This window comes from Neovison vison, chromosome 13, assembly GCF_020171115.1.
Source record: "Neovison vison isolate M4711 chromosome 13, ASM_NN_V1, whole genome shotgun sequence".
Lineage (NCBI taxonomy): Eukaryota > Metazoa > Chordata > Mammalia > Carnivora > Mustelidae > Neogale > Neogale vison.
In genome coordinates this window covers 50495492-50512387 of record NC_058103.1, presented here as the reverse complement: position 1 = coordinate 50512387, position 16896 = coordinate 50495492, and positions in this window count along the sequence as shown.

The following is a 16896-nucleotide window of genomic DNA, read 5'->3' as shown; positions in this document are numbered from 1 at the left end:
TCACAGAAACAACACTTTCTGTTTTGATATACCTATAAAGTTACCTTTATGTTTATAAATGCACTGCTATTTTTGGCACATGAACAAATATATTTCAGTTCTATAGCCTTTTAATCTTGAAAATGGACTTTCAAAACATGTAACAGCTGAAAGCTTCATTGTGCAGCCCCATAAATAATCACATAATCCATTGGCAAAGACATAGAAATGGAATTGAAATAGCATTTTGTAGGGTTAATTTGGTTTCTGGTAAATGCCGAAAATTATAACTAGTTTTTTTTATGACTATTTTGAGAAAACAATTGCATGGAGTTGAAACAAATTCTTTCCCCTGTGTACAATGTAGATACCTTAGCATCCCAATGAAAGAAGGTCACATCTTATTTAGAATAACAAATTCATTTTCTTCTCCAGATTCATAAGGGAATTTGAATAGTATCTGCTCTATTGCCCTTTTAATCTTACTTTATTTCTCTGCCTCTGTCTTTTTCTCTCACTCTCTCTCTGTCTCTTTCTCTTTCTGCCTTCCTGATTTTCTTATATGATTTGTGGCAAAAATACTTGCTCAAATTTTGAAATGGAATAAGTGAAAAATATGTAACTATGAGATATACAATTTTTAAAAAATTAGAAGTATATACATTAAATGTCTCCCCATCCCAAACCCCAAATCTGAGCCTTAACTCATTCCTTTCAGGTGGTTCTTCCCCTGCAGGAAATAACCTCTGATAAATATCTGTTGTAAAATGTCCCAAAGGTTTTATCTGCAAATACCAATATATACAACAAAAAAAATGCCTATTATTCTATTACATGGTAATAACCACTATTTAACATTTGGACGAATATCTGTCCAGAACTTTTGCAGAGAAAATGTTTGTTGACATGTGATATAAATTCACTGAAGATAACATAAACTGAAATGAGGAATGTATCATATGGATACAAGGTTTTCATTGCATTAAACTTAGGACTGCAGCTAGGGCTCAGACATGGGCTAAATTCACAGACCAGAATGCTTCAGGTTCTTTTACTCAGTCTCTGATCTTTGATTTGCATTCCTAGAATGTTGGCTTTGTCAATCTTTTTCCCCATGGATAATCTTTCATTGTTTTCCATACCAGAAAATAGATATTACTTCTGACATTCCACAAGTTTACACATTACAGAAAAAATTATAGAATAAACTCTAAGAAGACATTTTGAGAAATATGTAATTGGTCCAGACTGGTCAGGGTGGTCATGGCCGCCTGGATATATCAGGTGTGGTTGAGCTAAGAGGAAGGATTTATGATCTATAAACAAGGCATCTAAAATGAATCTTGAGGATCCGGTGGATAGCTAACTAGAAAGGGCAGTATTTTCTGCCAAGAAATAATTCAATATATGCCTTCTGTAATTATTTAATTTTTTTCATTTTTAAAAAAGATTTAATTTATTTATTTGACAGAGTGAGAGACACAGCCAGTGAAGAAACACAGGTAGGGGGAGTGGGAGAGGGAGAAGTAGGTTTCCCGTGGAGCAGGGAGACCAATAAGATACTGGATCCCAGGACTCTGGGATCATGATCTGAGCCTAAGGCAGGTGCTTAATGGCTGAGCCACCCAGGAACCCCAATAATTATTTATTTTTTAACAGTAACCTCAAAAATATGGAAATAAATAGCATTGTTTTTTCAATTGGCAATATATCCTTAACATGTTTCTATCTCGATTAATATATCTTACATCCTTTTAATAACCACACAGTATTTTATAATATAAATATATCACATTAATTAACTAGTTCTATATTTGGCATTTGGGGTACTCAAAATTATATCCTTCTAGGTAATGTTTTGTACATAGCCATGGTTGTTTTCTTTCTTTCTTTTTTTTTTAAGATTTTATTTATTTATTGGGCAGAGGGAGATCACAAGTAGGAAGAGAGGCAGGCAGAGAGAGGAGGAAGCAGGCTCCCTGCTGAGCAGAAAGCCCCGATGCCGGGATTGATCCCAGGGCTGAGGCTTGACCTGAGCAGAAGGTAGAGGCTTTAACCCACTGAGCCACTCAGGCGCCCCTGCCATGATTATTTTCTTAAGATAAATGCTCAGAGAGTAAAATTGATAGATTAGTGTACATATAGTTTTACAGATTTATATATTATAAAATATCTCTCCTTCAGCTAAAATATCACAATTCATTTTCTTACTAATATTTAATAGGGAACCTATTCCTTCCTTGTAATTGACACCATTATTATAAAAAATCCCTTGATTTTACTGTAATATATATATGTCAATATCTATTTGAAGTAGATATTTTCCTTATTATTTGGCCTAAAAAAAAAAGGAATGTTTTTCTCAGAATCTAGAGAAAAAGTATTTTTCCTTGGCTCTTTATTTTATTCCTGCAACCCAATACTAGGTAACTATTTGGACAAAATATGTACCCATTCAAATAATTGGACTTTTCTTCTGTAGTGCTGTCCAAGAGGGTGGAAATATAGAAAAAAACTATCTCCTTGCTTTACTCTCTGTTAGAGACCAAATGACTTTTACAAGCTTCTTGAATTTGTTAAACATCTTTGTTTAAATACACAAAAGCAATTAAGCATTCATGTATGCCTTACTGGTCTCAGTGATAACTTTTGTAGCAAGGACATAATCAGATTTATTTACTCTTGTCATCATTTGCATTTATCTGGAGATGTGCTCTTTCAAACTATTGATTTAACAACTTGGTACATTTAGTTCTGGAATTGGTTTAGGAAAGAGAGTGAGACAAAAAGAACATAACATTTCTAATTTAAGGAAACATTGGTAGATTGACTTAATGCTAAGTTGATATTTTCCCTGTCTTTTGAAATATTGTTATTCCACATTCATTAGTAAGAGTAGCAATATAGTAATTCATTTACCTTAGTCACATATATGTAAAAATATTTGCATATTTATATGAGATAATTTCATCTGAAAAAATCATTAATCTTTTAAGAAATCCATGTAATGATTACTTCTTAATAGCAAAAGTAACATGTTTCGTAAATTTATTTTATTAAAATGATTTTTTAAGACTTAAAACTGAATGTTAAAAATATGTGTTAAAAATACGTGTTATCTTAGTCACCATATAGTACATCATTAGTTTTTGATGTAGTGTTTCATGAATCATTGTTTGTGTATTTTGAACATTAAGATTTACAGTGAGATAGCAGGTACTGTGTGTTTCCATTATTTCATTTCTAAAGTTTTTTTTTTAATTTTATTACATTTTTTTAAAATTATTCATTTGAGAGAGAGAGAGGCAGAGAATGAGAGAGAGAGAGCACAAGCAGCAAGGAGGGTCAGAGGGAGATAATTTACAAGTTAAGTTTCTATATAACTTTGAGATTCTAATTTTTATTGTTTTGTCATTGTGAAATGCTTTATTTGAAAGAGTTTTTTCAAAAGTTTCATGAACTTAAACCTCCTTTCAGAATTCCAAAATCAATAATACCAGACTTTTCTGGAGATTTCATAAAGCTAGTAGGCATTAATCTACATGGTGTTATTTTGAGAGTTTCCAAGAAAGGTCCCCTGTATGTGCTCTAAAATACATTTTTTTTCTCAATTTATTTATTTTCAGAAAAACATTATTCATTATTTTTTCACCACACCCAGTGCTCCATGCAAGCCATGCCCTCTATAATACCCACCACCTGGTACCCCAACCTCCCCCCCCACCGCCACTTCAAACATGGACGGGACTGGAAGAGATTATGCTGAGTGAAATAAGTCAAGCAGAGAGAGTCAATTATCATATGGTTTCACTTATTTGTGGAGCATAACAAATAGCATGGAGGACAAGGGGCATTAGGAGTAGGGAATTTGGGTAAATTGGAAGGGGAGGTGAACCATGAGAGACTATGGACTCTGAAAAACAATCTAAAATACATTTTAAAAAGAATCTGATTTGCTGTAAATCAGAATTTTTACTTTGTGTATGATCTGAAAAAATTGCTTTAATTTGAGAAGTACACCAAAATCCAAAGTGAACTCAGTGTACTCTTAACATATTGTGTCAGGCCACATGTTAATGAAGATAGTGTATTACATGAGTTCAGAAGAAATTCTAATACAGAGTTTGGTTGGGTCTGGCAGGAAATTTGATAACTTGACATTTCATTTCCACCCCCACTTTAAAAAGTATGTAGATATAGTATGTGTGTTTGTCTTCTGTTTGTGTATGTGTGCATATATGTGCATGCTAGCCCTGAAACTAGCCATGTTATTGGAGAATTTAGACTTCATCTCCCATGCTTCTTTGCAAGACCAGAATGTTAATGCTCACTTTCACCTTTCTGTTGCTTTCCCAGGGTGGAAAAGTGAATGGTAACCTGTTGGCAAATTTATATATTCTTGTGAGCAATGTGATTAAGCCCCACAGAGACCAGTAAATCCATTACAAACAGGGCTGGGGGGGCACCTGGGGGGCTCAGATGGTTAACTATCTGCCTTCCACTCCGGTCCTGACCCCAGGGTCCTGGGATAGAGCCATGCGTTACATTCCCTGCTCAGCGGAGGACCTGTTTCTCCCTCTCCCTTTGCTGCTCACTCTCTCTGTCAAATGCATAAATAAAATCTTTCTTTAAAAAGATTTTATTTATGCATTTGACACAGAGAGAGAGAGAGAGAGAGATATCACAAGTAGGCAGAGAGGCAGGAGGAGATAGAGGGGGAAGAGGGCTCCCCACTGAGCAGAGAGCCTGATGCAGGGCTCACTCCCAGGACCATGAGATCATGACCTGAGCCAAAGGCAGAGGATTAACTCACTGAGCCACCCAGGTGCCCCTGAACAAGTAAAATCTTAAGCAAGCAAACAAACAAACAACAGGACTTGGCTCACCTCCAGATAGTTATTATACCTTTTTGCCAAATAGCAAGTAAGGGAAACTGGAGACTGAGGAAGAGGTCAAAAATCAAAAATCAATGCAGTTTATTCTTGTGCATAAAAATTCAGGAAATGGTCAAGGGGATGAAGGGGACTGTGACATATTGTTAGTTCAATAATGATCATAATTTTGTGATTCTGAGTCATAGGGCCTGCCCTGAGTCACTCATGGAAAATAATTTGTAGATGACAAAGTAGTGTATAATGTTTATACTTCATTGCACTATTCAGATAAACATCTAAAAATAGACATGGTCCATCATTAAGATGTTCTAAAATTGGATGGAAAGAAATTAATGTTTATTTGATTATCTACTATTTGTGAGTTACTGCTAAGTAAGAGAAGTCATCATGCTACATCTTATGTAACACACATTTTATGTAAGACCTATTTTTAAAAATTACATTCTCACCACATTATTTACTGATACTTTTTACAAGTACGTTTTAAAATAAACATATTTTACTTAAATTCAATAAGATATAGTGTATTATTAGTTTCAGAGGTAGAGTTAAGAGATTCATCAGTTACATATAACACCCAGTGCTCTTTATATCACCTGCCCTCCTTAATGCCTATCACCAAGTTACCCCATCCCCCACCCCTCCCCTCTGTAACCCTATTTTTTTTTTCCCCATGATTAAGATTTTCTTATGGTTTGTCTCCCTCTCTGATTTCATATTGTTTTATTTTCCCCTCCCTTCCCCCAATGATCTTCTGTTTTGTTTCATAAATCCCACATGAGTGAGAGTGAGAAATAAATACAACTTTTTAATTAGAAGGACATGATTTGCTGCAATGAACATTGGGGTACAGATCCTTCTTTTCGCTACATCTGTATCTTTGGGATAAATACCCAGTAGTGCAATTGCAGGGTCATAGGGAAGCTCTATTTTTAATTTCTTAAGGAATCTCCACACCGTTTTCCAAAGTGGCTGCACCAACTTGCATTCCCACCAACAGTGTAAGAGGGTTCCCCTTTCTCCACATCCTCTCCAACACATGTTGTTTATTGTCTTGTTGATTTTGGCCATTCTAATTGGTGTAAGGTGGTATTTCAATGTGGTTTTGATTATGAATCTCCATGATGGCTGGTGATGATGAACATATTTTCATGTGTCTGATAGCCATTTGTATGTCTTCATTGGAGAAGTGTCTGTGCATGTCTTCTGCCCATTTTTGGACACGATTATCTATTTTGTGTGTGTTGAGTTTGAGGAGTTCTTTATAGATCCTGGATATCAGCCCTTTGTCTGTATTGACATTTGCAAATATCTTCTCCCATTCCATGGGTTGCCTCTTTGTTGTTGTTGTTGTTTTAAATATTTTATTTATTTGACAGATCACAAGCAGGCAGAGAGGCAGACAGAGAGAGAGGGGATGCAGGCTCCCTGCTGAGCAGAGAGCCCAATGTGGGGCTCGATCCCAGGACCCTGAGATCATGACTTGAGCTGAAGGCAGTGGCTTAACCCAATGAGCCACCCAGGCTCCCTGCCTTTTTGTTTTGTTGACTGTTTCCCTTGCTGTACAGAAACTTTTGATCTTGATGAAGTCCAAAAATTATATTTTCGCTTTTGTTTCCTTTGCCGTTGGAGACATATCTTGAAAGAAGTTGCTGTGGCTGATGTCAAAAAGGTTACTGCCTATGTTCTCCTCTAGGATTCTGATGGATTCCTGCCTCACATTGAGGTATTTTATCCATTTCGAGTTTATCTTTGTGTATGGTGTAAGAAAATGGTCGAGTTTCATTCTTCTACACATAGTTGTCCAATTTCCCCAGCAACATTTATTGAAGAGACTTTTTTCCACTGTATATTTTTTCCTGCTTCATCAAAGATTATTTGACCATAGAGTTGAGTGGATAAGGAAGATGTGGCCCATATATACTATGGAGTATTATGCCTCTTTCAGAAAGGATGAATATCCAACTTTTGTATCAACATGGATGGGACTGGAAGAAATTATGCTGAGTGCAATAAGTCAAGCATAGAGAACCAACTATCATATGGTTTCACTTATTTGTGGAGCATAGGAAATAACACAGAGGATATGGGGAGATGGAGAGGAGAAAGAGTTGGGGGAAATTGTAGGAGGAGATGAACTATGAGAGACTGTGGACACTAAAAAACAATCTGAGGGTTTTGGAGGGGTGAGGGGTGGAAGATTGGGTGAGCCTAGTGGTGGGTATTATGGAGGGCACGTATTGTATGGCGCACTGGTTGTTGTGCATAAACAATGAATTTTGGAACATTGAAAAGAAATAAAAAATAAATAAATAAAAGAAGGACATGATTTTTTAAAAAAAATTCTATTATTTATTTAATTTTTTTTCTATATATAATTTTTTAAATTTATTTATTTTCAGCATAACAATATCATTATTTTTCACCACACCCAGTGCTCCATGCAGTCTGTGCCCTCTATAATACCCACGACTTGGTACCCCGACCTCCCACCCCCCCGCCACTTCAAACCCCTCAGATTGTTTTTCAGAGTCCATAGTCTCTCATGATTCACCTCCCCTTCCAATTTACCCCAACCCCCTTCTCTCTAACTCCCCATGTCCTCCATGCTTTTTATTATGCTCCACAAATAAGTGAAACCATATGATAATTGACTCTCTCTGCTTGACTTATTTCACTCAACATAATCTCTTCCAGTCCCGTCCATGTTGCTACAAAAGTTAGGTATTAGTCCTTTCTGATGGAGGCATAATACTCCATAGTGTATATGGACCACGTCTTCCTAATCCATTCATCCATTGAAGGGCATCTTGGTTCTTTCCACAGTTTGGCGACCGTGGCCATTGCTGCTATAAACATCAAACTCACACACAAAACAGACAATCATATCAAAAAATGGGCAGAAGATATGGACAGACACTTCTTCAATAAAGACATACAAATGGCTATCAGACACATGAAAAAATGCTCATCATCACAAGCCCTCAGGGAGATTCAAATTAAAACTACATTGAGATATCACCTTACACCAGTTAGAATGGCCAAAATTAGCAAGACAGGAAACAACCTGTGTTGGAGAGGATGTGGAGAAAGGGGAACCTTCTTCCACTGTTGGTGGGAATGCAAGTTGGTGCAGCCTCTGGAGAACAGTGTGGAGATTCCTCAAGAAATTAAAAACAGAACTTCCCTATGGCCCTGCCATTGCACTCCTGGGTATTTACCCCAAAGATACAGATGTAGTGAAAAGAAGGGCCATCTGTACCCCAATGTTTATAGCAGCAAAGACATGATTTTTCCCATTTGCTATATATGCTGTTTTCAGTGTACAATGGAAATAAATACGAAAGAAATGTCATTTTAAGGTCCTTTTGGATAACCATCATGGACAGAGAACAAAAGTGAAATAAAAATCTTAATCCTGAAAAAAGTAAAATTTTGGTTAAAATAAAATCACAGTAATATTACAATCTTTCAATACCTGTATTTGTACATGATATAATCATTTTATAAAGTGCATATTACAGACACATATTAGTTTTAGTCATATTTGGGGAGGTGTTGCATTTAATTGTCCATTTTATCAAAGACAACTTTACCTATGGCAGTCTCTTTCCTTTCCTTTGGGTTTGAACTTCAAAACTTTAAACTGCTGAAAATTATAAGTCATCTTTTAATTAGACAACTATCTTTGTTCTCTATTGGTGCATATGTGTTTCACCTGCTAATTTTTAAATGATTTGTCATATGATTTGGGAGGAGTTACTAATCCTTGGATGCAACTACTAATTTGTTTTCTGTACTACAGGTTGGTTTGCTTTTTTTGGACCTAATAAAAATAAAATTTTATAGTTTATACTATTTGACATCTGGTTTATTCTACTCAGGATAATCATTTTGAGGTTCATTTATATTGATGCATGTACCACTAGTTCATTCCTTTGTATTGCTGAGTAGTGTTATATGCAACAGGTTGCCTATACACTTGCCTGTTGATGGACATTGGGAACTTTATAATTTGAGAGTATTACAAAGGAAGGTGTTATGTAGAACATTCCTGAATAAGTTTTTCCATGGGTATACACATTCCTTCTCTTGAATAAATACCTAGGAATATAATGGCTGAAGCATTGAAAAAAAAACCTGCCATTTCCAGTGTTCTCTATTCCTTTTGTTTATCCATATTTCCTTCTGTCTAACAAGTTATTCTTAACATTATTTTTTGTAATGAGGCCATCCCTTTGACTAATTAAGTTTTTATGGATTTCAAAATGTCTGCATTTCATTTTAATTTTTGGAAGATATTGCAAAGAGTATAAATTTTAGATTATCAGTTTTTTTCTTTCAACACTTTTTAAATGTATTGTTTTTACAAAGATTTTATTTATTTATTTATTTATTTATTTTTTTAATTTATACGCATGATTTTTTAGCCTCTAAGGCCATCATTTATTTTTTTTTCCAATTTATTTATTTTCAGAAAAACAGTATTCATTATTTTTTCACCACACCCAGTGCTCCATGCAAGCCGTGCCCTCTATAATACCCACCACCTGGTACCCCAACCTCCCACTCCCCCGCCACTTCAAACCCCTCAGATTGTTTTTCAGAGTCCATAGTCTCTCATGGTTCATCTCCCCTTCCAATTTACCCAAAAGCACATACCCTCCCCAATGTCCATAACCCTACCCCCCTTCTCCCAACCCCCCTCCCTCCAGCAACCCACAGTTTGTTTCGTGAGATTAAGAGTCACTTATGGTTTGTCTCCCTCCCTATCCCATCTTGTTTCTTGGATTCTTCTCCTACCCACTTGAGCCCCCATGTTGCATCACCACTCCCTCATATCAGGGAGATCATATGATAGTTGTCTTTCTCTGCTTGACTTATTTCGCTAAGCATGATACGCTCTAGTTCCATCCATGTTGTCGCAAATGGCAAGATTTCGTTTCTTTTGATGGCTGCATAGTATTCCATTGTGTATATATACCACCTCTTCTTTATCCATTCATCTGTTGATGGACATCTAGGTTCTTTCCATAGTTTGGCTATTGTGGACATTGCTGCTATAAACATTCGGGTGCACGTGCCCCTTTGGATCACTACGTTTGTATCTTTAGGGTAAATTCCCAGTAGTGCAATTGCTGGGTCATAGGGCAGTTCTATTTTCAACATTTTGAGGAACCTCCATGCTGTTTTCCAGAGTGGTTGCACCAGCTTGCATTCCCACCAACAGTGTAGGAGGGTTCCCCTTTCTCCGCATCCTCGCCAGCATCTGTCATTTCCTGACTTGTTGATTTTAGCCATTCTGACTGGTGTGCGGTGATATCTCATTGTGGTTTTGATTTGTATTTCCCTGATGCCGAGTGATATGGAGCACTTTTTCATGTGTCTGTTGGCCATCTGGATGTCTTCTTTGCAGAAACGTCTGTTCATGTCCTCTGCCCATTTCTTGATTGGATTATTTGTTCTTTGGGTGTTGAGTTTGTATTTATTTGACAAATAGAGAGAGAGTGCACAAGCAAGAGGAGGAGTAGAGGCAGGGAGAAGCAGGATCGCCACAGAGCAGGGGGGAGTCTGATGTGGGACTCAATCCCAGGACTCTGGGTTCATGACCTGAGCTGAAGGCAATTGCTTAACAACTGAGCCACCCAGGTGCCCTCCTTTTTATTTCCTCCCCCAATACTTTAAACATGTTGCTGTACTGTTTTCTCTCTTCCATTGTTCATGGGAAAAATCTGCTTGTCATCTTTGTCTTTTTCCTATAAATATATCTTTCTTGTTCTGACTGGTTTTATGATTTTTCTTTTTATATCTGTTTTAAGAAATTTTAATTTGATGTGCCTTGGTGTGGTTTTATGTGTTTTGGGCTTGAGATACATTGAGCATGGCTTTGTTTCAATGCATGGAAACTTCTGCCCCTCTCTACTTGACTTAAATTCTTCTTGCCAAGACCACCAACGTCTTTCTATTCCTATGTCCACTACATAGTTTATCACTTTTCATATATCTTTTCCTCTAAGCAGTGTTGGAAAAATGTAGAACCTTTTCCTTTGCGATATTCCAATCTCCTGATTTTTTTCTCTATTTCTCTGGCTAACCCTTCTCAAAATCCTTTATGGATGGTTTTTCTCCCCTTTTCTTCCTTTACATATATATATATATATTTTTTCTTTACATATTGATACTTTTTTTTTTCTTTTTTAACTTAGCTACTCTTCCCTTTTCACTGTGATTATTCTTTCTGATCTTGATTGTCTTTTCTTGCTTCAATTGCCATTTAGATACTGATGGCCATTTCAAACATCTTTACTAAACTCCAGATTCACATATCTAGTTTTTTATTCTCCTTTTCCTCTTGGATGTTTTGCAATAGTCTCCTCAAACTCTGCCAGTGTCACATTGAGTACACTATCATCTCACTAATTTTGCTACTTCAGTGTTTTCTGTTTCTGAGTACTGAATAAATGTGCATAATTACCATCTGCCCTTAATTATCCTCTCTGGACTTGCTGTTGAAATACTTGATTTGAATGTACCTGTAAAACCCTTTTATATCTGGCCTAATTCCCAGCTCCAGTTTTTGTTGGCCAGTACTGTATGTGGTCATCCATAGTTTATAAGTGACCATTAATAAATTTCTGTGTTGCTCTGTAAATCAATTATTAATATTGCAGAAGATAAGAAACAATTTAATAGGGGTGCTTGGGTGGCTCAGTGGGTTAAAGCCTTTGGTTCAGGTCATGATTTCAGGGTCCTGGGATCAATCCTCTGCTCAGCAGGGAGCCTGGATTCCCCTCTCTCTTTGCCTGTCTCTCTGCCTACTTGTGATCTCTGTCAAATAAATAAATAAAATCTTTTAAAAAAAGGAAACAATTTAATATACTTTTTTCAAATTTATCATGCTTATATGAGTAAAGGTTTTATAAAATTATAATCTCAGAGTTGGAAGGCATGTTAAGAATTCAATAATTATTTCTAATGGTATAATTTACAGACACACACACAGAATTACAAATGGCTTAAAGTTTTCAGGTTATGTGCATTTCAACAAACACAAAATGTTGTGTTGTTCTTTTTCAAAATTCCAGCTTTCATATCCAGCATTTATTTGCCTTTTAGCTGGCCTTCACTGTTTTATTTTTAAGTAAAAGGTTATTTTCCATTTAATGTCATTAACACCACATTAACATAAGTGACATTGATTGCCTTTCAAATTTGATTAATCATGTTCAAAAGAACATTTTATGACATTTAAAGAATATTGAAGTTGTGTGCAAATTCTCTCTGAACAATTGTATTTATATTGCAACAAATAGACTTGTATTAATTATTATTCCAAATTGAGTACTAATGAATTTCAACACTTTCATATTGCTATATAAGAATTCATGTTACAGTCTATGGCCATACCACCCTGAACGTGCCCGATCTCATCTGATCTCAGAAGCTAAGCAGGGTCGGGCCTGGATAGTACTTGGATGGAAGAATTCATATTATGTCTTTGATGGTTCACAAAAATCTGGTTTTTTTCATAGTCAAACAATTGTCAAGAATAAATTAATGCCTTCTTTCTTTATTATTTTTATTTACTTTTTATAAGCAAATTAAATTCTCATATAATAGGAGAGTATAATGACAAAAAATAACAAATTTCTCTATTATACTCCTACCACTAAAATATTTAATTATTTTTGAATAAATGTAATAAATATTTTACCATAGTGTTAATATACTATGTCAAGCAATGGAAATATACTTTAATAACACTTTTCCACAGGAAGCTCATTGTGAACATTAAGGGCTTGTTTATTCTGTAATGATTTGGCCAGTGTATGTAAGATTTTGAAACTTCTTTATTGCAACAAAAGATTAAAATAAAAATCATATAAATATCTTGCTTTCAAATAACTTATCATCTAGAAGTCAAGTTGTGTGAGAGAAGAAACATTGATATCTATAATACATGATACATTATGGTTAACTTGGACTCCTAAAATTGGCATAACTTAAGGAAATTAAAATTAATATAAATTAAAAAGAAGACTTTAATGGACAATTAATATACTGTAGCATAAACAACAAGTCTGAAGTCTGTGATGAGGGCTATATGAACAGTTAATGGTGACAGAGGAAAACCCAAAATGGATCACCTCCAATTTAGAGTCATCACAAAAGAAACATTATAGAATAACAGTTCAGATAAATCTTCATTAAGATTTTGTTGTAGGGGAACCTGGGTGGCTTAGTTGTTAGGTGTCTGCTTTTGGCTTAGGTCATCGTCCCAGGGTCCTGGGATTGAGCCCTGCATCGGGCTCTCTGCTCAATGGGGAGCCTGCTTCTCCCTCTCTCTCTGCCTGCCTCTCTGCCTATTTGTGATCTCTGTCTGTCAAGTGAATGAATAAAATCTTAAAAAAAAATAAAACAAAAAAGTTTAAAAATTAAAAAAAGATTTTGTTGTATACAGGTTTGGAAGTAGAGGCAAAAAATATTTATATAAATAAAGATGATAACACAGCATATATATGTATATATATATATATTCAAAATGCATATATATATATATATATATATATATATGGACTTTGAATTGTTGAATAAATGGAAATTAAGCAAGAAGAGTAGAGAATCTACCACTTAGTGTTTCTGAATATAGAGTAAATACAGTCCAAGTGGTACTTTTGGAATTTAACATGATAACATTGTGCTGAATTCACCAAAGCATGTGGGAATGGAAAATAATGAGAATCTGAATAAGAGTATCAGAATAGTTTACACATCAACTACAGACATGGTCTTCAGGAAGAATACCCACCAACAAACTGTGTGTGTGAGAGTCCCATTAAATCAAAATCCTATAACATTGATGAATTTCCTTCCTTCTAGGTATCACTGTTATCTGAGCTAACCGAAAATGTTCTTTATATCTGTTTCATTTCATGATGCTCTAAATATTATTTATCCTTCCAATAAATAGAAAATTAGAAAATACATACTATATATAGATAAATAGATATCTATATATATGTATATAGAAAATACATGTCTTCATTCTTGAGGAGGCTGAGCTTTGATTGCCTTGTTTTTGTCAACCTATAAAAGCACTAAAAGCGTCCCAGTGAATTCAAGTTTCAGACATATTCTTTCCTGTCCATACGATGTGGCAAAAGCTCTACCTCCTCATAATCATGATCCAGTACTTTCCACTTTCCACCAGGATGAAAATCCTTTCTTGCCTCATTAATCTAAAGAGTTATTAAAAAAAATTCAAAGCCTCAGGTTCAGATTTGTGTTCTGTGATGACAGTGTTGCTCTGTTGGGAACCAGAACCCCTTACCAGCAGAGCTCAGTTTGCAGAGAAGCAGAATATAATTTCTATGAATGAGTTACTAAAAGTGATAGTTAAAGAAGCTAATTTGAATTTAATCTTTTGGTTTTCAGGTCATGCCTTCTCTACAAAGAGAACATAGTATTATATACTGAATATTGCCTCAATGAATACATAACGTCCATGGATCAGTTCCCAACTTGATGGCTTATTTGAATGCCAGCCTCATCCTGATATTTGCTGGTATTTTGATATGTGATAGAAGAAGTGAATTATTTAGACCTGTGTCCATTCTTGCACACACTGGCCTATAAAATGTCTCCTTTGGTCTGCATCTGAATTATGTGGGATTCCCTCTAAGTTTTTAATCAGTCATTTTTTTTAAGTCCTTGAATAATAGTGACTGCAGAAACACTTGGAATAGGAAAGGGAATTTATTTTTGGAGTGAGGCATAGGTTGCCCAGCATGTGCCCTACCCAGATGCCCAATAAGGAAAATTGCTGCCCATGCCTGACTGGAAGGGTTCTAATGTAACCAGCTCGCTCCCAGATGGCTAGTTATTCTCCTTCAGAGCTCACTACTGATGGAACACTCAATACATCAGTAGTTAGGTCAGCATTGTGAGAGAAAGCACATGCTGTTAGCTGCATGTATAGTCTTCATCTCTACAAATATGGACCCTTCATTCATGAGTCTTATTTCACAAGTGATATAGCTGGTCATAGAGGCTGGTTAGCATTCACTGGATACATTATCTATCTGACATATTTTTGAGTTTCCTTCTGCATTGGATCCTCTTCTAGGTCCATCTATATGCTTCTTCACCAGAATCTCTTTCTTATGATTTTTACTTTTGCTTCTCTAGATACTGGTAAACTAGGCATGTGTCCTACCCAGACACCCACATATATCTTTGATTAGGCCACATCTCCTTATTGTATATCAGGTTTGAATTTATCCCCATTGGGTAATAGGTTTATGCTATGGAAGAGAGATCACTGCAGTGCATGTAATAAATCTCTGAACCAATTGTCCATGTAATTTTCTAGGCCCTCTGTAAGTGCTGGGTCAAACTTTGATAGCACAATTTTCATCATACAATGGATTGTTGATGTTTCTGCCCCAAATGATTCCTTGGTGAATTGCATGATACCCATTTCATGATGGGTAGCTGAGGTCAGTTGGCTGCTTGATTTCAGTCTCAATACTGTTCATTAGCATGCCCGGAAGTGGTTTTCAAATAGTGAGCTGTTTCATCTTGAAGATACCTTGGCCCTTTTCTAGAACCTAGAAGTTCTGTGTTATGATTCTCTAATTGGGTTTTGCCAGAGGTTACACAAAAAAATCCTTATTAAACATGGATATTAATTGTAACATTGAATGTCTTCTTGCACCACAGGTTAGACCTAACTGGATAAGCTTCAAGACTTTATTGGAGTCTCACTCAAAACTGTCAAGTTTCCAATGCATCTGACAAATTAATGGAAAGAATATTCCCATATGCAGTATATGCTTTTCAAAACCCATAGAGGCCCACATAGTGCTATGACTTTTAATGGTCAATAGTGCAAGGTGCAATAATTTAACCTTAACTTTATTTGGTATATTTTTGCAAGAACTCCCTGTACATTTCAAGTAAGAGTCCCTACTGTAGGAAGGATCAAGTGGAAGTCTCCAAAACTGCTCTTTTCAGCCAAGATATTAAATTAGATCCTTGCTTAAAATTGCAAAAAATATTTTCTGGAGAGCTATAATAGTGATACATTTTAAGGACTCATATCAGAAGTACTAGCATTAGGTCTAGGTTCCTTGCTAGGACATTACATTCTTAAATCCTAACCAAAAAAAATTTTAAAAGATTATTTATTTATTTATTTGACAGTAAGAGAGATTACAAGTAGGCAGAGAGGCAGGCAGAGAGAGGGGGGGAAGCAGGCTGCCCGCTGAGTGGAGAGCCTGATGCGGGGATTGATCCCAGGACCCTGGGATCATTACCTGAGCTGAAGCCAGAGGCTTAACCCACTGAGCCACTCAGGCACCCCCTGACTAAAGAATTTTATCAATGTTGAATATTAATAATTCCACTTTTGGTATTATATCAGAAAATATACAAAATAACAAACAAAAAATTGACAAATTCAAACATGTTTTTTGTATGCTATGTGTTGATGAACTCATCTTAATATTTTTATGGAATATAAAAAATATCCAGGGGTACCTGGGTGGTCATGATCCCAGTGTCCTGTGATCCATCATGATCCATGGATGTGATTATATCACAATATAGTGATGACTGTGCTCATCATAAGTGTACTCTTCTCTCATCATAAGTGTACTCACTTATTTCACCCATCCCCTCCAGCCACCTTCCCTCTGGTAACTATCAGTTTGTTCTCCTTACTTGATAGTCTATTTTTTAGGTTGACCTATGTTGTTTTAAGTTTCAAGATCTCATTATCTTTTATGGCTGAGTGATATTCCATTATATATGTATCAGCTGTTCTTTATCCATTCATCTATCAATGGACACTTGGGCTGTTTATAATATCTTAGATATTATAAATAATGCTGCAATAAACATAGGGGATGCATATACCTCTTCAAATTAGTGTTTTCATATTCTTTGGGTAAATACCCAGTAGTAGAATTAAAAGATCATATGATAATTTTATTTTTAATTTTTTGAGTAGCTTCTATAC